This window comes from Narcine bancroftii, chromosome 8 (genome assembly GCF_036971445.1).
Source record: "Narcine bancroftii isolate sNarBan1 chromosome 8, sNarBan1.hap1, whole genome shotgun sequence".
NCBI lineage: Eukaryota > Metazoa > Chordata > Chondrichthyes > Torpediniformes > Narcinidae > Narcine > Narcine bancroftii.
Genome location: NC_091476.1, coordinates 44,016,751 through 44,040,601, shown reverse-complemented (window position 1 = coordinate 44,040,601; position 23,851 = coordinate 44,016,751).

Sequence of the window (23,851 nt, the reverse complement as noted above, 5' to 3'; positions counted from 1 at the left end):
GGTGTTTGAGGAGGTTCGGTATGTCACCAAAGACTCTTGTAAATGTCGACAGGTGTACCATGGAGAGCATTCTCGCTGGTTGCATTATTGTCTGATATGGAGGTGCCAACTCTCAGGACAAGAATATATACCAGAGGGTTGTTAATTCAGCCTGCGACATCATAGGCACTCCAGTGAGGACATCTACATGGGGGGTGTCTTAAAAAAGCAGCCTCTATCCTCAAAGATCCCCACCGTCCAGGCCATTCCCTCTTCACTCTGCTACCATCAGGAAAAAGGTGCAGGAGCCTAAAGACGAGCACTCAGCAGCACGAGGACAGCTTCTCCCCCACTGCCATCAGATTCCTGAATAATCAATGAACCATAGACACTGCCTTACTTTTTGTCTACTACTATTTTACATTTTTTTATAGTAATGGTGTCAGATGGTTATAATATGAACCTTTGCACTATTGATGCTGCCATAAAACAACAAATTTCATGACTCATTCATGGCAATAAATTCTGATTCTAATATTGTGCTCACAGATAATATAATCCAAATCAATGTGTCAGAAAGGCAATAAGTGTTGGGTCTCCTTCTGCACATTGTGGAGTAGGTTTACATCGTGGGCTGAAGGGGCTACACTGCACTGTAATGTTCTGTTACCAATTCTTGAGGTTTCTGAATATCTGAATTCATTTTCCTTTTCACTCCCATTTTCAATCCAGTTTTTTTGTTCCCTCTACCTGATCTGATTATAATTTACTTTGACTGGGATGTCTTATCCCTCGGTCTCATGGGTGAAGGAGATTTGTCATTCTTTGAAGCCTCCGTAATCCCTCGCTGTGCCCTCTACAGCATGCACTGAGCAAGCTTTGACGCAAACATTCCTGGGGTGGAAGAAGCAAATTGAATGAACAGGCATGGTTCAAGAGACCCCCATGTAGCAGGTACACTCATTATATTTTGCAAAGACTTAACATAGAACATGACAGCACCAGGACAGACCTTTGGCCGACAATGTGGTGCTGACCTATCAAAAATAACCAAACCTTCTCTACTTCTATTTTTCCTTCATCCTGGTGACTGTCTAAGAGTCTCTTAAGTGCCCCTAATGTTTCAGCCTCCACCACCACCCCTGGCAATGCATTCCAGGCACCCACAACTCTTTGTGTCAATAACTTATCCCAAACATCTCCCCTAAACTTTCTGCCCTTCACTTTGTACAGTTAAGTTGCAGATAAGTATTATGCAGTAAATTAGTGATTACGTTTTGTGGCCTTTGCAGACTTGACTCTGAATCACTTTAAACATGTTGCCCACACAAGGATCATGCTAATTACACACCTGTAACATGTGCAAACAGGCAGCCATTGCAATCGGCAGTTCAGGCTGGCATTCCTGCAGTTCACAGTGGGAAGGGACAACTTCGACACACGAAAGTCTGAGGGGATGATCCAAATGTCAAAGATAAAATATTAAGGAGACATTTTTTTGGTCTAATTTTCCTGCTTAACAATTATTGGGAAAGCCAAATGTCATTTGGACTTTCAATGACCTGATGTCCCCAGGCAGAGTTCTATAGCCTTCTGGAAAGTGAACCCACAGAAAGTGACTGGCCCAGGTGGAATCCTGAGATGGGTCCTGAGAGTCTACACAGATTAATTGGTGAACATATACACAGATATCTTTCAATTCTCTGCATCAGGGCATTATCCCAGTACGGAAGTGAACCACAGTCATGGGCCTAAAGACTACTGACCAGTGGCTCTGACATCCACCATCATGAGGTGCTTTGAGAGGGTAGTCACAGCTTACATCAATCAGTCTCCCAGCCAGCCTTGACCCACTTCAACACTGACTGGCCAAACTGATCCATGGGCTGATGGACCTCCCTGGCTCCCAACCCTCTTCTCCTACTGGGGAGAAAACTCAAGAGTGTGAAATTGTGCACAAAGACAGTTTCTCTCCCACAGCATCAGGAACCTGAATGAACCCCATAATAGTTCTGTCATTGTGCCCTTGACGAGTTCACAGAAACTCTGAATTGTGTCCTTGCTCCCCTACTTTTAATGGCTATATGAATGATAGAGTTGACCAATTAGACTGCTCATGGAAGAACCCTTCTCACTCGAATGTGACAGCTAGAATATGACATTAAACTTGAACTGGCAGGCAGGTGCAATCCTGATAGACAGGACTCATTATGTTTGTAAGTGAGTAGAACATTGCACAGGTAAAATTTGACAACTGAATCATCTCTGAATGCCAGCACCTGTTGTGTCACACAAGGCAAGGATGCTCTCAGTGCTTCTTGTGACATCTTCTAATGAATGATTGGTTCCAGCCGGAAACATCTACTACTTTTTCACCTCCTCTGCTCAACCCAATGAGTTTATCAAGAGATTACAGCGTTTCCAGTGTGTCTCTTGTGTCGTTTCAGTTTGGTTGCTGTTCTTGCACAAACTTCAGCTCATCTTTTGCTCCAACATTTTCCATCTCAACTCTTTGACCTGCTTTCTAAAAATCATTTTGCATGTCCATTCCTTCTGCATTACCACTGAGAGCTGCAAAATTTCCCTCCTCTCTCTCTCTCTCCCCTTCCCCTTCTCCTCCTCCTCCCTCCTTCGCAGCCCCCCCCCCCCCCCCCCAAGAAGAAGATCTTTACAATTCTGATTACTACCCCAGAATCATTCTGGGACCTCGATTGCTTGAAAGGCTCTCTTTTAAATGGTGTTTAATGCCTTTTGTTGCAAGTAGAGAGAATGCAGTCACCCACTGGATGACTTGAGTTAGATGCAGCAGATTCAATAATGCTTATTTATGTCCAGAACTTGCAAAATCACAGCCTTATTCAACAATGTTAAATTATAACACATACTTTGCTGGGCAGAGTATCACTAATTAATTGCTGTTGATTAGCTATGTTAACAGCCAGCTGTATGGCTTTAGGTCTGATTACTAATCTATGGAGCAAGTCATGGTGAAATGATGGGGAATTCAGGACTGCTTGTGGGCAGATAACTATTGGCATAACAATGTCAGAGGCTTAATTAATCATGTTAATAGAGTTGGCTCGTTCATTTCTCACCCTACCTTTGACAAACTCTTCTAAAGCAGTCTTAACCGCTCGTTGAATCATTGTGCAAAAGCAGTTTATTCAAAATTTCATCAAGGTTGAAAAAAAATCTCACTCAAAGTGCAGGAAGCCAGAAACACTCACTATGCCAGAAACACTCACCAAGCTGGCACTCGCGCTAATCAGTTAGAAGTTTGGAAAGTTGTCATCATCTGGAGACAAGCAGAATAGTAAATACTGAAAGGCTGACTCCATTGCAGAACTGAGGGAAGGTCCCACTGTGGAGATGGGGGTGGGCGGGCTGGCAACACTGAAGGAGCTCCACACTGTGGGAGGGGCAGTACTGAGGAAGCTCTGCATTGTGGGAGGAGCAGTACTGAGGGAGAACCATGCTGTGGGAGGAGCAGTACTGAGGAAGCTCCATGCTGTGGGAGAGGCAGTACTGAAGGAGCTCCATGCTGTGGGAGAGGCTATTGAGGGAGCTCTGCACAGTGGGAGAGGCAGTACTAAGGGAGCTCTGCACCGTGGGAGGAGCAGTACTGAGGAAGCTCCATGCTGTGGGAGAGGCAGTACTGAGGGAGCTCTGTACCGTGGGAGAGGCAGTACTGAGGGAGCTCTGCACCATGGGAGGAGCAGTACTGAGGAAGCTCCATGCTATGGGAGAGGCAGTACTGAAGCAGCTCTGTATTGTGGGAGGAGCAGTACTGAGGGAGCTCCATGCTGTGGGAGAGGCAGTACTGAGGGAGCTCTGTACCGTGGGAGAGGCAGTACTGAGGGAGCTCTGCACCATGGGAGGAGCAGTACTGAGGAAGCTCCATGCTATGGGAGAGGCAGTACTGAAGGAGCTCTGTGTTGTGGGAGGAGCAGTACTGAGGGAGCTCCATGCTGTGGGAGAGGCAGTACTGAGGGAGCTCCCCACTGTGGGAGGAGCAGTAATGAGGGAGCTCCATGCTGTGGGAGAGGCAGTACTGAGGGAGCTCCATGATATGGGAGAGGCAGTACTGAGGGAGCTCCATGATATGGGAGAGGCAGTACTGAGGAAGTGCTGCACTGTCAGAGGGGCTGTACTGAGGGAGGGCTGCACTGTCAGAAGGGCTGTACTGAGTGACGGCTGCACTGTCAGAGGGGCTGAACTGAGGGAGGGCTGCACTGTCAGAGGGGCTGTACTTAGGGAGGGCTGCACTGTCAGAAGGGCTGTACTGAGGGGGCTGCACTGTCAGAAGGGCTGTACTGAGGGGGCTGCACTGTCAGAGGGGCTGAACTGAGGGAGGGCTGCACTGTCAGAGGGGCTGTACTAGGGAGGGCTGCACTGTCAGAGGGGCTGTACTGAGGGAGGGCTGCACTGCCAGAGGGGCTGTACTGAGGGGCGGCTGCACTGTCAGAAGGGCTGTACTGAGTGACGGCTGCACTGTCAGAGGGGCTGAACTGAGGGAGGGCTGCACTGTCAGAGGGGCTGAACTGAGGGAGGGCTGCACTGTCAGAGGGGCTGTACTAGGGAGGGCTGCACTGTCAGAGGGGCTGTACTGAGGGAGGGCTGCACTGCCAGAGGGGCTGTACTGAGGGGCAGCTGCACTGTCAGAAGGGCTGTACTGAGTGACGGCTGCACTGTCAGAGGGGCTGAACTGAGGGAGGGCTGCACTGTCAGAGGGGCTGAACTGAGGGAGGGCTGCACTGTCAGAGGGGCTGTACTAGGGAGGGCTGCACTGTCAGAGGGGCTGTACTGAGTGACGGCTGCACTGTCAGAAGGGCTGAACTGAAGGAGGGTTGCACTCTCAGAGGGGCTGTACTGAGGGAGGGCTGCAAATTTAAGGTGCTGTCTCTTCAAATGGCTGGTTAAAGTTTGCATGTTGTTATTTGATCAGCTTCATTCAGTCAACATATTGAAAATGGATTGATCGTGCATCTTGTGGTTTGAAGTGTACAATAACGACTGTCATGCCTTCAGTGGATGCTCAAGTGTTTCGAGATGTCCTGAGGATGCATATGATTATATAAATTTTTGTTCTTTATATTCTAGTGTTTACATAACAGGGATTTATGTACTAAGTAAATGAATGACTGCAGATTGTCAGTATAATTATATTTTCCCTTGGGGAACTGAGTGTGAAGACTTGGTGAGTGATTAATAGTCTGACAGGATGCAGATGTCTGTACCTTACTCTATTCTGTTGGGGAGCAGTTTGGAAACTTGGAATGTTTTATTGCCTCAGAGGGAATGCTTCATCCAAGGTCCTGGCCACCAATCAGCAACATCTCCTCCTCCTTGCTGACCATAAGGTGAGAAGACATTGGAGCATAATTAGGGCATTTGGCCTCTTGAGTTCACCCCACCATTCCATCATGGCTAGTTTACTGTCCTTTTCATTCTCATTCTCTTGCCTCCTCCTTGTAACCCTTGAATCCCTCCCTAATCCTTTCCTAGTCCATCAAGATGGACTCCTCAAGGCTGCATTTCCTTTTCTATTCCCTCTGCACCATGACTGCATTGTTATGTTTGATTCCAACATAGGCAATAAATTTGCTGATGACACGACTGTTGGCTGATTTACGGGTAATGATGGGACAGAGTATAGGATGGAGATAGAGAATCTGGCTGGGTGGTTCCAGATCAATAATCTTGCTCTCAATCTAAGTGAGACGAGGAGCTGACTGTAGACTTTAATAAAGGGACCATCTTCAATGGTGGGACAGTGTGGAGAGAGTTACGAGCTTCAGGACGCAGCACATTTTGGCAATCGTGAAGAAAACACATCAACCTCCCTCTCTACTTTGAGTCAGATGGGATCTGGTATATCGCTGAATACTGTATCTAACTTCTACAGATCCACAGTGTACTAACTGTATCATGGCCTGGTTTGGAAACTCGAGTGTCCAGGAACACAGAAAGCTGCAGAAAGTAACAAACCTGGCTAAGTCAAACACAGGGTCTGATTCCCCCATCCATCATATAATGTAGCTGAAGAAGGCAGCCAACATCACAAAGGATCCCCATCACCCTACTCACAACCTGTTGTCTCTGCTACCTTCAGGCAGATGGCAGAAGTCCAATACGTACAAGAACAGTTTTTTTCCAAAAGCTACCAGGTTCTTGAACCTCTCCATACAACCCAAACTAGAACACCTCTCCAGGGCAAAGATCTGTTGGCATTATAGCAATCCTGGTATACCCTTTCTCCAACTTATCCATGCTGACCAAGTTGTCGAGCAGAGTTAATCCCATTTGCTTGATCTGTATCTCTCCTATCCTTTACCTTATAAATGTTTCTTAAAAGTTTTAAATATACTCCCACCTGGCAGCTCATTGAAGATGGTCCCTTTGTTAAAGTCTATAGTCAGCTCCTCGTCTCACTTAGATTGAGAGCAAGATTATTGATCTGGAACCACCCAGCCAGATTCTCTAGCTCCATCCTATACTCTGTCCCATCATTACCCATAAATCAGCCAAAAGTCGTGTCATCAGCAAATTTATTGCCTATGTTGGAATCAAACATAACAAAGCAGTCATGGTGCAGAGGGAATAGAAAAGGAGATGCAGCCTTGAGGAGTTTATCTTGACGAACTAGGAAAGGATTAGGGAGGGATTCAAGGGTTACAAGGAGGAGGCAAGAGAATGAGAATGAAAAGGACAGTAAACTAGCCATGATGGAGTGGCGGGTGAACTCGAGGGGCCGAATGCCTCGTGCCCTCTGTATAAAAAAAGATTTTGGGAAGTTGAAGGATGCAATGTTGTGTTTGGTGAATGGTAAAAAGAAAGTCGAATTCAGGTTGTGCTGAAAGAAATGAGTGAAAAAGTGGATTCTTTATTTATTAGTAAGCTGTCCCTTGACAAGTGATGATCCCTTGAGTTCACCGTGCCTTCTAATTTAAAATGGATAATGATGGACAGTTGGGGAGGTCAAACTAAAGATTTCCCCTTTTTATTAATATGCACCAGTAGGGTTTATGATCCTTGAAGTGTGTTTCTCTGCCCTCAGTGTGACATGTCAGAAAACAAAGTCCAGTTGACTTGTGGAGCGTCTTCCAGAGCAGATTGGCTGTGAAGTCTTGGATTATGGGCAAGGACCTGCTTGCTGTGCCAATGCTCTAAAGTCTCCAGGCACACAAAGTTCAAGATGGGAGATTTTATTGTTCTGGATTCCCACTTCCAGCACACTTGCGCCATCTCGGGGATATACTTATCTGTTCCCATGTGAAGACCAGACGACCAGGTGGCAAGAGGCCATTCTTATCACTGACATCTCTGTGGAGATGGTCACTAGGGCTTTTGTGGATGGTTGGATTCCACCTTTCAGTGTTCTGGTCACTATTACAATGGATCGAGGCTCTCAGTTTAAGTCAACATTGTTCCAAGCTCTCCCTGATCTCTGGGTGCACCCGAATTCACACTATGGTTTACCATCTTCAAGCTTGTGGTCTCACTGAGTGTATCCATCAACAAGTGAAGTCAGCGTTAACAGCAGGTGGTGATGCATCTATGTGGAGTGAATGTTTGCCCATGGTTATCTTAGAGTGTATGCTGCTGTTAAAGCAGATCTTGGATGTTCAGCGGAAGAGCTAGTATGTGGCACTACATTCACCTTGCCAGGCAGGTTTTTGAATCCAAGTCCAAGCACAACACTCAATGATCTGGCTATTTTTGTTGATCATCTTCGGGAAAATATGAAATGACTCCAAACTACTCCTAAGCAGCAGGCATCACCTGTAGTGTATGTGCCGGATGATTTACAATGCTACGCTCTGTTTGCAGACCACGTCAGCCTGTTAACAATGGTCCTTTTCAGGTCTTATGATGCCACCTGAAGACTTCTGTGATCTTCAGGAATCGAAAAGCTGACACGGTTTCCATCAGCTGGTTGAAGCTAGCGTATATCGATGGTCTCTGTTCTGTGTTAGAGTCAGGGTCAGAGGACCAGTCCCACCCTTGACAGCTGGACTGTGCATTGCCCGACTTGCACTATCATACAAGATCAGGCTGAACTGTCAGCCCTCTGGACCGCTATGTAGTGGGACAGTTCCAATCAGTCACCTCCTTGCATGGCTCGGAGGCAGGGGGGTGGGGGGTCCTGTTATGGTCGTCTACTTTGTCAGAAGGAGGAGAGTGTCAGGATCATCCATGTGGCAGTGAACCAATGAGAAGGTCAGAGAGTTTGGCTGGGTGGTGTTTGGGGAGTTGAAGAATGCAATGTTGTGTCGAGAGAATAAAAAATAGAAAGTCGACTTCATGGTGTGCTTAAAGAAACAAGTGAGTGGATTCTTCATTTATTTGTAAGCTGTGGTAAATCAGCGCTGTTACAAGATGTCCCTTACATCCCTTTTACATTGTCCCCTCTTAACTTGAATCAATGTCCTCCTGTTTTAGATTCCCCTACTCTGGCAAAAGATTATGCTCATTTACCTCAATCCATGCTGCTCATGACTGCATAAATCACGCTAAGGTCACCTCTCAGCTTCTGACACTCAGCCACTCCTTATAACTTAAGTGGTCCAATCTAGTGAACTTTTTCCAGTTTGAAGACATCCTTCCTCAGGCAGGGTACCAGAACTCCACATAATACGTCAAGTGTGGTCCAACCAAAAATTATTAGGTTTGAAACATCGATTTCCTATTGCTGTGTGTCCTGCAGAGTTTCTGCAGCACTTTTCTGTGTTGTTCCAGTTCTCCAGCATCTGAAGACTCCTTCTTTGCCCCCACCAACACTTGTAGAGCTGGAATATAACATCCCAACTGCTGTACTCAGAACTCTGACTGATGAAGACCAGTGTTCCAAATGCCTTCCTCAGCACCTTGTCAGCCTGTGTTGCTATTTTAGTGGATCTCCAAGAATAAACTCCAGAGGGTTGGTAACTCTCCCTGTGACATCACAGGCACCAGACTTCACTCCATCGAAGACATCTAAATGAGGCGGTGTCTTAAAAAAGCAGCCTCTATCCTCAAAGGCCCCCACCACCCAGGCCATGGTCTCTTCTGATTCTACGCACCTGTACCTCTAGGTCTCTCAGTTCTATAGCGCTATCCTGGGTCAAATCATTGGGTGTATTTAAGAGAGAGATCAATAGGTTTTTAATTAGCCAAGGCATCAATGTTTAAAGCACCAAAATGCTGGAGGAACTCAGCTGGTCTATTCACCATCTCATCATTCAGGTTCCTTGCCATATTCAGCATCTATATGAGACAAAGATAAATTGCCAACATTTTGGCCCAGAGCCCTTCTTCAAGGAAAAATCAGTAAAAGGCAGATGTGGGATATATATCAGAAAGTCTCTGAATTCAAACAATGGGGGTGGGGAGAATCCAGACCAACAAAAGGTGTTAATTGGATGAAAGGACTAGGTAGAATTGATCATGTCTGTGTGAAAAGGAGACAAGGAATAGAGAGATGATGGGGGAAGCAAAGGGGTGCAATTTTAACAAAAGCCAGAGAAGTTGATATTAATGCCATATGGTTGGAGGGTGCCCAGTCAGAAGATGAGGAATTGTTCTTCCACTTTTACGGGTGGTCTCAGTCTGGCAGTGCATGAGACCATGGACAGGCATGTGAGAAAGGGAATGGAATGGAGAATTGAAATGGGTGAACACTGGGAGATCCAAGCTATTGCGGCAGACAGAGCAAAGGTGCTCCACTAAACAGTCTCCTGCTTTGCGTTCAGTCTCTCCGATCTAGAGGAGACCACAGTGGGAGCACCGGATATAGTAGATGACCCTTGCAGATTCACAAGTGAAATGTCTTTAAAACCTGGACACCTCATTCTGATCTTCTACTTGCTCTGGTCCTTTATATTTCCAGCTGCTGCCATGACATCAACTGTATCGACTTCACTACTCCCCTCACTCATTCCAATCCTAACCTCTTGGAATGTCTGGCCCTCCACTCTCTTTGCACAAATTCGAACCTCACCATCAAACCTGCAGACAAGGGTGGCGCTGTTGTGGTCTGGCACATTGACCCCTATCTGGTTGAAGCCAGATGACATCTCCTCTTTCTTACCCCTCCAACAGGACCCCTCCAAAATTCATCAAACTACTGTATCATGCACCATCTCCAAACTCATCACTTCTGATCACCATGGCCTCCAACCTTATTGTTTCCCAACCCCATACCACCCATTTCTACCTCTTACCCAATATCTGCAAACCCAATTGTCCTGGCAGATCCATCATGTCCGCGTGCTCCTGCCCCACTGAATTGGTATCTGCTTACCTTGACTCTATTTTGTCCCCCCTGGTCTAGTCCCTCCCCACCTACATCTGGAACACTACATGCCCTCCATCATTTCAACAACCTCCAGTTCCCTGAACTCGATTGTTTCATATTTACCATGGATTTCCAATCCCTATGCACATCCATTCCCAATAATGAAGGGCTCAAAGCTCTTTGTTTCTTTCTGGACAACAGAACCAACCAGTCCCCCTGCACTACCACACTCATTCGGCTGGAAGAACGTGTCCTCACCCTCAATAATTTATTTTACTCATCTCACTTTCTTCAGATTAAAGGGGTAGCCATGTGTACCCGCATGGGCCCCAGCTATGCCTGCCTTTTTGTTGGCTACGTGGAGCAATCCATGCTACAAGCCAACATAGGCAAGGCCACTCAATTCTTCCTCTGCAACATCGATGACTGCTTTGGTGTTGCCTCATGTACCCATCCACTTTGCTTCCAACTTCCACCCAGTCCTCAAATTTATTTGGTCCATCTCTAGCAACAGTTTCCCTTTCCTCGATCTCTCTGACTCCATCTCAGGAGACAAACTCTTGACAGACATCTTCTAGAAACCCACCAACTCCCACAGCTACCTCGACTACACCTCTTTCCACCCTGTCCCCTGCAAGGTTTCCATTCCATTCTCTTAATCTGCACCCAGGATGAAGACTTAAATGCCAGATCATCAGAGATGTCCTCCTTCTTCAAGCAATGTGGCTTTCCCTCTACCACCATTAACTCAGCACTCACCTGCATATCCTCCATTACCTGTACATCCCCCTCCACCCCTACACACAACAAAGACAGGATTCCTCTCATCCTCACTGACCACTCCACCAGCCTCCACATTCAACACATCCTCCTCTGCCATTACCACCACCTACTTCGTGATCCTACCACCAGACACATATTTCCCCTCCTCCTCTCTCTGCCTTCTGCAGGGACCAGTCCCTCTGTGATTCCCTTGTCCACTCCTCCTTCCCCACCGATTGTCCTCTTGGGACCTACCCCTGTGACCACAGGAGATGCTCCACTTGATCCCATACCTCCTCCCTCACCACCGTTCAGAGCCCCAAACAGTCCTTCCAAGTGAAGCAGCATTTCACTTGTGAATCTTTTGGGGACATCTATTGCATCTAGTTCTCCTGCTGTGGTCTCCCCTACGTCGGAGAGACTGGACGCAGACTGGGGGAATTGCTTTGTTGTGCACCTCTGCTCTGTCCATCACAATAACTTTGATCTCCCAGTGACCACCCATTTCACTTCACTTGCCAACATTCTGTCCATGGCCTCATGCACTGCCAGATTGAGACCATCTGTAAATTGGAGGAATAACACCTCATTTTCTGACTGGGCACCCTCCAACTGGATGGCATTAATGTTGACTTCTCGAGCTTTCATTAAAATTGCACCCCTTTGCTTCCTCCATCATCTCTCCATTCCTTGCCTCCTTTTCACACAGACATGATCAATTCTACCTAGTCTCTTAACACATTCAATTAACACCTTTTGATGGTCTGGATTCCTCCCCCATTGTTTGAATTCGGAGACTTTCTGGTATATATCCCACTTCTGCCTTTTCTGATTTTTCCTTGAAGGACTCTGGCCCGAAATGGCAACAATACATCTTTGTCTCCTATAGAGGCTGAATAGACGAGCTGAGTTTGTCCAGCATTTCGGGGTTCTTACTATAATCACAGTGTCTGCGGCCTATCGTGTTTCTCTCAGATCAATGGTTAAGGCTGGGCAGTGGGGTTGAGTGGATAAATGGAGCAGCCCATGATTAAATGGTGTGGCAAACTCGATGGACTGAATAGCCTATTTCTGCTCCTATGTCTTATGGTCTGTACTGCTCAAGTCCTGCACTGGTTTAACTTCCAAAGATGCAGCATCTCACCCTTGTCTGAGATCACCCATCTGACATTCCTTCTCCCACTTCCCCAGTTCATCCTAATCCTGTTGTAAACTCAGATAATCTGGGAACCATTGGGAAAAGCAAAGCAGGGATAGGGGAGCCCACTTATTCTTCGAAATCTCATACATTCAGATGGACGACATTTCAGAATTACTTCATGCTGTCTTTAGTTTATGGTGCTTAAGTAACTTGTCAGATCAACCTGGCAAGGGAAACAGGCTAAGGCATTGAGCTCCTCTGTACAAATGATCAAATTCAACAGGCAGAGATGTTGGTTCGGAAAAGGCTGACTCAGGAATTCTTTGAGACCACCTGTCCATTTGAATTATTTTGCTGATTTTGGGAAAACAAACATTAATGACACTACTGTACAGTACTACACTGTTGGCTGCAACGTGTCAGTGTCAAGTTAAAAGGCAGGTCGTGATGCAAACGTGATGTGGTGTGAGACAGAGCGAGGCCTACGTGCAACATTCAAAGGGTTAAAGAGAATGGAAGCATCATTAATAACTGCAACTGGGCGAGTTCCCTTTTGCCAATTATCCTTCTCAGAGCTACAATGAGGCAAGAGAATAAATTTAAATGGGTCCTTTTTCCATTCCGCTGTGCTCAGCTGTATGAGTCAGCTTGTTAACATGTTCTACCTCATTGACTTCCTGTTCAGCTTCTTACAAGCTTTTTCTCTTTGTGGATGAAAAAGGAAAGGAAGACTGAAAAATAAACAAAACAATTAACAGGGACATAATCTCTTTCTATGATAACAACGGAGAGCTTTACTGAGTGAATACAGGGGCAGAAGCAGGGCCCAAGTCTCATTAACCGTTGTCGAGGAGGTCCCCCTTCCCCCAACACCCCCACCCTCCCCTCTCTCTCAACTTTCCCAGGAAACCCTGTAGCCTTTAAGTGCTGTCATCTGGCACGAATGGCTTTGTCTGCCCACTTCTGAGCAAGCTGAGAAAGAAAAAGGCTCGAACATTTGGGCATTAAAACCCAAAAAGGACCAAAGTTTAGTCAAAGGCATTTTAAGGCAAACTTTGTAACTTCGTATCCCAACTAAAACTTAGGGGCTGCTTGATTTACCCTCTCAGCGTCATGCCGAGGTTCTTTTAAGATGTTCCAAAAATCCGCTTCACATTTTGAACAGTTAAATGTTTAATTAATTCAAAGGCTGAATCGCTTCTGTCATTCACAGAACCCATTCATAATTCAATGGCTTCATTGAATTGTCCTGAAACCTCAAGCTTGGACGAGAGATTATACAGAGAAGAAAAAGGAGGGCAGGCCAAGGTTTGATTGGCTCTTGGATCTCTCTTCCCCTTCCATTAGTTGTCAAGAAGAGAGGAGGGCTGAAAGAAAGAGGAATTGTTCGTTCATGATCCTTCCCTTGTCTGCTTTTCAGAAGTGTACTGTTTGCTTCTGGCTGACACTTATTCCTAATTAAAAAGTGTCCAAGAAGCTTCTGGCTAATTTTGCAATCATAATGTTGAGGTCTGCAAATTTTGCCAACAGTCCACAACGTAACCTGCACTTAGAGGGTGACTGTTGTTCAAATCAATATAGAAAACTTGTGAGAAGTTTCATGAGGGTTGCAGAGAAGGTGTTCAAACGAATGTATACACTGTTGACTTCAGTATGTTGTAGTTGCTTTTTAATGTTATGAAAACAAATAATCCATTATTCCTTTTAATCCACTTGCTTCATCTTTAATTACAGAAAAATAGTATACAATCCGAGTATTCCTCATTTCAACAGGCTACAGCTCTGCACCCCCTACTTCTGGTTTAAACAGTAGATCCTGTCCTACATCCCTTAAGCAGTTATCAGTCCTGGCATAGCTGGGATCAGATCATAGTATCAAAGAATGGTTCTAGATAGTTTAAAAAACCATTGGATAAACTGCCTTCATGTATTTATTCTAGATATTAAGCAAATCTCTAAAATCTAATACTAGGTGGTTATTTTCACCAATGTCAGAAAGAACTTTTATAGAATAAAATCTGTTAAAATATCTCCTTTGTGTGGAGTTGTGGAATTCATATGGCCTGAAATGATGCTGGAAATAGTCGCAGCATAACGGACCAAGGGAATGAGGGTTTTTTCCACCGAAGCTGGGTGAGACAAGAACTAGAGGACATGGGTCAAGGGTGAAAGGTGGTATTTAAAGGGAACATGAGGAGGGGGACTTCTTCACGCAAAGAGTGGTGAGAGTGTGGAATGAGCTGCCAGCTGAAGAGGTGAATGTAGGCTCAATTTTGACACTTAAGAATAATTTGGACAGGTACATGGATGGAAGGGGTATTGAGGGATATGGTCTGGATGCAGATCATTGGGACTAGGCATAATAGTAGTTTGGCACAGAAAGGATGGGCTGAAAGGCCTGTTTCTGCACTAGTGTTCTATGATTCTAAATTAATACCTAAATGGGGAAAAATAGCAGAGAGGTGGGTGTAGCAGGATCACAGTAGAGGGATTATTTGAACAATTCCTATGGGCATGAAGGCCTGAATGGCCTTCTCTATGGTGCCATTTTCTAATCCTGCAAGAACAGATGAATATGATGGGCAAAAACAGTCAGGGGGTAGATAACTTTATGCACCCATCCATTCTTTATAGGTACAATGTGACCCAAAGCTATAGTTTGCTCAATCAATCAGACCCCTTCTGTTGAAAGGGTAGAAATTCAGCTTGTGCATTTGGTTTGATTATTGATGAGTTTCAGTAGATCATTGGGCAGCGTAGACATTCTAGGCTGAATGTTAAGTCAGAACAGCTGGAGGGAAGTTCATTTAGTTCAACACCTGTAAAATGGAATGGTCATTCTACCTGTTTGGTTGACCAAGGTCACATTCCATCTCTACATTTGAGTAGATAGCAGGATGAAAGGTAAGATGGCAGAAGTATCTGATAATAGTACAGATAATTGTAATGGTAAATTTAGAAGAAAATGATGTTTATTGTCATATATTCACAATGTACACATGAACTGAAATGTCTTACTTGCTACAACCACAGGGGTGCAGAAGATACTTCATCTGCTAAAGTACACATTAAATTTCCCCAGTAATAATAAATATAAAGGATAGATAGATAAATACATATTCACAGTTACAGTAAGTGAAAGAAAAAATGTAGCATTACAATATACTAGTCTTCAATGGCAGCTCTCCTGTGGAAAGGGTTAGAACCAAGTTCTTGTGTGTTGGAGGACTTCTCCTGGTTCCAGCACATTGAACTAACTGTGAAGAAGACACACCAGCACCTCTATTTTCTCTGAGGATATTGAGCATGCTGCCAATTACTCCATCAAATGTCTGGAGGTGCACGATGGAAAGTATGCTGACTGTTTGCACCATGGCCTTGTTTGGTAACTAGAGTTTACAGGGAAATTGATAGGGCAGTTAAGAAGCTGTATGGTGTGCTGGCCTTCACTAGTCGAAGGATTGAATTCAAGATCTGCAAGGTATTGTTGCAACTCTATAAAACTTTAGTTGGACTACATTTAGAATATAGTATTGTGGTCAGTTTTGGTTGCCTTATTATAGGAAGGGTGTGGAAGCAGAGGGTGCAGAAGAGATTTACCCAGATGCTGCCTGGATTGGAGAATGTGTCATATGAAAAAAGGTTGGGTAAGCTGGTGCTTTACTCTGTGGAGTGACAGAGGATGAGAAGTGACTTATTTGAGATGTATAAGATTATGGGGAACATAGATAGGGAGGACAGCCAATACTTTTTTTTCCCAGAATGACAATGGCCAATACAAGAGGACAAGAAGTCAAACACGAAAGTCTGCAGACACTGCAGTTGAAGCAAAAACACAATGCTGGAGAAACTCAGCAGGTCAAACATAAAATACATAACCAACATTTCTGGCTTGAGCCCTTCATCAAGGTATGATAAAATGGCGGCAGGATGGCACACCAAACAGGCCTTTCAAGTGAAGCAACACGTGTATCCGCAGGATTGATTTATTGCATCCGATGCTCCCTTTGTGCCCTTCTCTACATTGGAGAGACTGTGCGCAGACTGGGAGATCTCTTCGCTGAGAACCTTCGCTCTGTCCACTACAGTGACAGGAACTTCCCAGTGGCCAACCATTTCAGTTCTATATTCCAATCCCATACTCACATGTATGCCCATGGCCTCAGGTACTAGCTCACCAAGACCAGCCATAAATTGGAGGAACAACACCTGATTTTCCATCTGGGCATCTCCAGCCAGATGGGATTAATATCGACTTTTCTGGTTTCTGCTAACCTGCTCTCCCTTCTCTTCCCCCATCTTCTTTCCCTCAGCTGTCCACCCCTTCCCTCTTTATTCACCTAGCCATCCCTCCTCCCCTTGCCTGCTGCTGTGCCTTCCCTCCCCTCTCCTAAATTACCTCTTTCCTTTGCTACCATGCTCCTCTCCCAAGCCTCTTACCCTCACCCTTGTTATTCAGATGCCTGCCAACATTTTTCCATAACTTGATGAAGGGCTCAAGCCCAAAATGTCAGTTATGTATTTTTACCAATACCAGAGGGCCTCTGTATAAGGTAGGTGGAGGAAAATTTTGAATAGATGTCAGAGATAGGATTTTTGCACAGAGAGTGGTGGGTGCCTGGATTACATTGCCAGGGGTGGTGGTGGAGGCTGGTACTATAGAGACATTTAAAAGACTCTCAGATGGGCACATGGATACAAGAAAAAAGGAAGGTTATGGGTGTGAGGAGGGTGGAAAGGATTAAATTAATGGTGAAGTAGGCTTAGATAGGTCGGCATAACATCTTGGGCCAAAGGGCCATGCTCATCATTACTGCAGAAAGCAGCAAACCTAGCCAAGTTCATTACAGGGACCAACCTCCCATCCATATGTGAGGCGCTGCCTCTTCCCACTGCTACAGTTTCTCACTGCTACCTTCAGGCAGAAGATATAGAAGCCTGAAGTCCAGCACCTCTGGGTTCAAGAGCAGTTGTTATCCAAAAGCTATCAGGTTCTTGAACTTCCCCTTACTACCCTAATCCTAACCATAAACTACTCTGAAACCACCAAAAGATCTGTCTGCGCATTATATTTTAAAAAATGGGCAATTTTTTGGTTTGAGACTCTTCATTGATGGTCCCTATCTGAAACATTGACCATTCGTATTCTGCCATGGATACTACTTGATTGCTGAGTTCCTCTGGCAGGTTGTGTTTTGCACTCAGGGATATTTTGAACAAGTGAACATTCCACTGGAGTCTCTTGGCACAGAATGTTAACCTTGTGGGCATTGGAGTGCTTGTGGTTTGGGTCTTAATGTCCACTTGGACTGGACTATGGCTCTACCGGCACAATTGGGTTATGGATCTTGAGGAGGAAGTAGAACTGGGCATTACGGGATTGGATACCTTGAACCTTAACGAAGGGATCAGGCCTGAAACATATCGGCTATATATCTTTACCTCCTACAATTTCTGCAAGTCCTGATGAGTTCCACCAGAATTTCTGTGTTTTCACTGGACCATACTGTCCACACTGCAGCCTTGCACTCATCTTGCTAATGTTCTGGTCTGGTGGTTTGCGAAGAAGTAAAATCTTTTTACTGAAAAGTTTGTGAAATTTGAACATTTTCACTAGTTGGGGATGTTCTCAAATGTGAATGACTGCAGGCTAAAAACTTGTTCAGAAAGACAATCCCTCCATCCTGAGCTCTGTGACTCCACTACAGTGGAGGGCATTGTGTATTTCCGACAGCGATATACAATCAAGCTGAAACCTTTGATCACTTTGCCGATATTAGTCACCATCCCTGGCATTTATTCAAAGAGAGTAGACAGGCTTGCATTTCTGTGGCTCCTCTAGTGACCCCAGGATGTTACAATGCACTTTGTAGACTAATGAAGTTCATTCTGTCATGTACTCACCTTCTTAATGAAGGATATGGAGGAAAAACACAGCCAATTTACACACAGTGAGATCCTACAAGCAGAGCTGTGACTAGACAGGACTAGGGGCAGCACAGTTGGCTTAGTGGTTAGCGCTCCGCCTTTACAGCCTGGATTTCTGGGCTAATATCTGAGCTGGATCCTAATTCCACTGAGTCTGCAATCTGTCCTGGTCAATGCAGTCCAAGAAGGAAGAAACCCATTCAGTTGGACCTTAATCTAATGCACAATCTATGTCAATATGATAATCAGAAGGAAGATTTGTAAAAGGAAGTTCATCTGGCCCTTGGAATGTGCAGGTTCTCTGTGGAATAGTTCCATCAGCCTTCCTCACCCTTGCTTTCCCGACATTCCCCCAAATGATTGTATCTCAGGTGCTTATCCAAGATTCTTTCAAAACTCCCAGGTGACAACTATACATAGACAATTATTGATTGTTGCATGTCCTTACATATGTTGGCCCAGTCCACTCACCATGTTCTGAATGCCTGCATCATTCAAAACAGCCCAGTGCTTCTCATCCACCTCCTCCATTACAGACCAGGAAGTGATTAAAATCTGTGCATGAATCTCTAGGTGTGATCTTATCAAGGGCATTCATGATGGAAATTGGATGTAAAAAACAAAATCTACAGGTGCTGGTTGTGATAGTAGAGATTCTATCACCAATGTGTATATGTACAGATGGTAGTGTAGGATGACTGTGATTGGCTGAAAGTGTAGCCACACCTACTGACAGGTCTTAAAGGATTGCTCCTAGCCAGACCAGGTCATTCTGGACTGGTCGACCTACTTGTGATATGCTCCAGTCTTTTAGTTAATAAAAGCCTTGGTTTGGATCAGCAAGTCTTTGGTCCTTTCGACGTGCTCTACAATTTTATTAACTAAAAAGTTTTGAAGGGATGGAGTGTATGCTGTGGCTGAAATGCCTTGACATTGACCCACAGTCAGCTATAGCCTCAAAAGACTTTAAGCACTGGGTGAGATGCTTCAAAACATACTTACAGCTCTTTGACCCTGCCGTGATAGAGGACAGCCATCGACTACTAATATTGATGACTATGGTGTCCCCAAGAGTCTACCAGAGTGTCCAGGACGTGACTCCACTGTCCCCATTACAAGTCTCTGCATCAATAACCCTCGACCAGGACTTCCCCCAAACCCTCACAAAAGCAATGGAACTGATTAAAGTGCATGGACACTATATCAATTGCTTATTTGACTCAGGGTCAACTGACAGTTTTATCTGCCCAGACCTGGCACACTGTTGCGGACTGGCTATTCTCCCCACTGCACAGATCGCACTCGACTGGGGTAAAGGGGTACTGCGTGGCGACCCTGAAAGTCCAGGGCATCACGTTCATAGACTTCAAACTATTAGTCCTTCCCCAAATGTGCACCCCTGCTCTGCTGGGACTGGATTTTCAGTGCCAGTTTCAAACCGTTTCCCTGCACTTTGGGGGGTCTCACGCTGCACTCTCTGTAACCACTCCACCCTGGAAGCCTCCTGCCAGCAACAGCCCGAGCCACCCACCCCCATGCCCCAGGGCCTCACCTGTAGTCACTCCACCCTCCGAGTTACTCCACCAGCGTTTTTTACAAATCTCACCCCTGGCTGGAAGCCTGTGACCACCAAAAGCCGGCAATATAGTTCTGAACACAGGAAGTTTATCACAAGCGAGGTGCACAGACTGCTGGACGAGGCATTATTGAACCTAGCTCGAGTCCCTGGAGAGCCCAGGTAGTGGTTATTAAAAACAGGAAGAAGGCGTGGATGGTGGTTGACTACAGCCAGACAATCAACCGCTTCACGCTACTGGATGTGTACTCCCTTCCACGGATCACGGATGTGGTGAATCTGATTGCCCAATACTATGTATTTTCCACCACTGACTTGCGTTCAGCCTATCATCAGCTCCCGATCCGCCGAGAAAACTGACCTTTCACAGCCTTCGAAGCGAATGGGCGGCAGTATAAATTCCTCAGGGTACCCTTTGGGGTCACAAATGGCGTCATGGTCTTCCAGCGGGAAATGGACTGGATGGTGGACCAGAACGGGCTAACTGCTACTTTCCCATATCTGGACAATGTCACCATCTGCGGCCATGACACGGAGGATCGTGATGCCAACCTTGAGAAATTTTTTTCAGACTGCAATTCAGCTGAACCTGACCTACAATTTCGACAAGTGTGACTTCCGGACCACTCGGCTCTCAATTCTAAGTTGTGTGGTGGAGAACGGGGTGGTGATGCCGGACCCTGACCGCATGCGTCCCCTCATGGACTTGTCCCCCACACCCAGAAGGCACTCAGATGCTGCCTGGGCTTTTTCTCTTACTACGCCCAATGGGTTCCACACCATGCTGACAAGGCACAGCCACTCATCAAGACCACCTCCTTCACCCTGTCAACCGAAGCCAGAGCGGCCTTTGACCGCATCAAATCGGACATCGCTGCTGCAACACTGCACGCCATTGACGAGTCCATTCCATTCCAAGTCGAGAGTGACTTTGCACTGGCAGCCACTTTGAACCAGGCCGGCCGGCTAGTAGCCTTCTTCTCCAGAACCGTCCAGGGTCCTGAGAGTCGACACTCCTCTGTCGAGAAGGAGGCCCAGGCCATAGTTGAATCAGTATATCGTTGGAGACACTACCTCACTGGCAGGCACTTTACACTGCTGACCGACCAACGTACGGTCTTCTTCATGTTTAGCAATTCCCAGCGAGGTAACATCAAAATTGACAAAATTGCCAGGTGGAACTCTCCACCTTTAATTATGACATACTGATTCAGCCTGGTAAACTCAACCCGCCAGACGTGCTCTCCAGGGGGACTTGCGCGAACATTCAACTGGACAGGCTGCAGAGACTCCATGAGGAGCTCGGTCATCCTGGGGTCACTAGGTTCGCGCACTTTGTCAAAGCTTGCAACCTGCCCTACACGGTCGAAGAGATTCGCTCTATGACCTGAGCCTGCCCAGCGTGCGCTGACCGCAAACACCACTTCTTCCATCCGGAGAACATCCACGTCATCAAAGCCACCCGCCCCTTTGAGCGTCTCAGCATAGACTTCAAGGGGCCCCTACCGTCGACCAACTGTAACACCTACATCCTTACGGCCATCCACAAGTACTCCCGCTTTCCGTTCGCTGTGCCCTGCTTGGACATGACTGCCTCCTCAGTCGTAGAGGCCCTGCACAGCATCTTCACCATCTTCGGGTACCCCAGTTACATCCACAGTGACAGGGGGTCCTCGTTTATGAGCGCAGATTTGCGGCAGTACCTTCTGGAGTGTGGTATTGCTTCAAGCAGGACCACCAGCTATAACCCACGAGGTGATGGGCAAGTCGAAAGGATGAATGCCACTGTCTGGAAAGCGGTTATGTTGCCCTCCGGTCCAAAGGTCTCCCCACCTCTCGCTGGCAGGACGTGCTCACTAGTGTCCTACACTCCATCTGCTCCCTCCTATGCACCACGACCATTGACACCCCCCATGAAAGGATGTTCTCTTTCCCGAGGAAATCCGAATCGGGAACGACCATACCGGTGTGGCTCTCGGTTCCCGGTCCAGTCGTCTTACGATGCCACGTCTGGTACTCAAAGAAAGATCCCTTGGTTGACCGAGTGACTCAGCTCCATGTGAACCTGCATTATTCCTACGTTGAGTACCCGGACAGGCGGGAGACACAGTCTCAGTAAGGGACCTAGCCCAAGCCGGATCAGGCGCAGCAGTGCCTTTAACCCAACCTCCCCCTATTCCTTCTCCCCCAGGTCATGTGCTTGAACAGATGGACCAGCACCACCCCACCAACTCAGGCCAAACTGTTGACAACGCTGTTGGGGAATTGAGCGAAGCAGTGGCCGCACCCTACGGGCCTGCAAGCAACATGACTCCAGCAACCCCAATCCCGGCACCACGGCGGTCACGCCGGATGGTCAGGCCCACTGACCGGTACATCCCCTAACTTCCATCCAGCGTGGGGTCAGTTCTCAAAGAAGGGGTGAATGTGATAGTACAGATTATATCACCAATGTGTATATGTACATATGTACAGATGGTAGTGTAGGATGACTGTGATTGGCTGAGAGTGTAGCCACACCTACTGGCAGGTCTTAAAGGATTGCTTCTAGCCAGACCAGGTCATTCTGGACTGGTCGACCTACTTGTGATATGCTCCAGTCTTTTAGCCTTGGTTTGGATCAACAAGTCTTTGGTTCTTTTGATGCACTCTACACTGGTATCTACGTAGAAGTTCTGGAGAAACTCAGCAGGTAATGCAGTATCCAGAGAGAGCACAAGGCAATTAATGTTTTGGGCCTGAGCCCTTCATTCAATATGCTGGGAATCAGGCAGATACCTGAATAAAAGTGGGGGGGTGGGGGGGCGAGGAAAGGGAGGAGTACAGGGAAGAGGTAATAGGTGGATACAGGTGTCAGAGTAGAAGAGAAAGAAGGGAGGTGAGGGCAGAGGGCTGGGAAGGGTCAGTCTCTGTTCGGATAAGGAAGGGAAGGGGTGGAGAACTGGAGAAAAGGAGACTGAGGTATAGGGTATAGGGAAAGAGAGAGACCAGGGAGGTTGTGAATGGAAATTGAAGATGTCTATATGAAGACCTTCAGTTATATTCCTTGGCAGAGTGGTGGGTGTCTGGAATGCATTGCTGGGCATGGTGATGGAGGCTGGTACAATGGCCATATTTAAAACACATGGATGTAAGATAAATGGAGAGTTATATGCTGGTATGGAGGGAAGAGTTAGATTGAAGTGGAGTATGTTTATATAGGTTGGCCCAACATCAGAGGGCTGAAGGGCCTGTACTGTGCTGTAATGTTCTATGCTCCATGAATAACTGGAACCTAAGGACAGGCCCCTGCAGCATCCCACCAGTCACCTGAGAAAGATCTATGCCAATTCTTTGCTTTAACTAGTTGCTACCATGCTACATTTACCAACTCCTGGATGACTTCTGAAAATATTAAAACATGACTGGTTCCCTCTCCCTTATCTAGTTTAGTTGTCGCACCCACAAAGAACCTTAATGATTCTCATGTAAATTTCCAGTTGGCAGTATACCAAAAAGGATAAACAAAATTAAATGAAAGCAAATAGTTGTGGAGATGTGTAACAGATGGTATAAAAGATTTGGAATGACGATTAGTAACTTATCGTAAAGGGGACAATATGAACAGGGACAACTTTCATTTATAGGGTGCTTTCCATTCAGCCAATATGGCAAGCTATTTCAATCGATGGTTCTTGAATAAATAAAGCCTCAATTTGGGCCAAATAATAAATGGCCAGATTATTTTCTAAATGGGGAGAAAATTGAAAATACCCAGATGCAAAATGACCTGGGAGTCCTCGTGCGGGATACTCTGACGGTAAACTTATAGGTTGAAGTGGTGGCAGAAGGCAAATGCAGAGCTCACTTGAAGCTTTGGGTTCCTCATTTAAGAAAGGATGTACTGACATTAGGGGTGGTTCAGAGGAGGCTCACAAGGATGACTCCAGGAATGAAAGGTTTTTCGTGTGAGGGATGTTTGACAGCTCTTGGCCCGTACCCGTTGGAATTTAGGAGAATGAGGGGGGATCCCATTGAAACTTGTGGAATGTTGAAAGTCATGGACAAAGTAGATGTAGAATGATTGTTTCACATGGTGGGAGCATATAAGACAAGGGGGCACAGCTTCAGGAGTGAAAGGTGTCCACTCAGGCAGAGGGTGGTAAATCTGTGCAATTTGTTGCCATAGGCGGTTGTGGAGGCCAAGTCA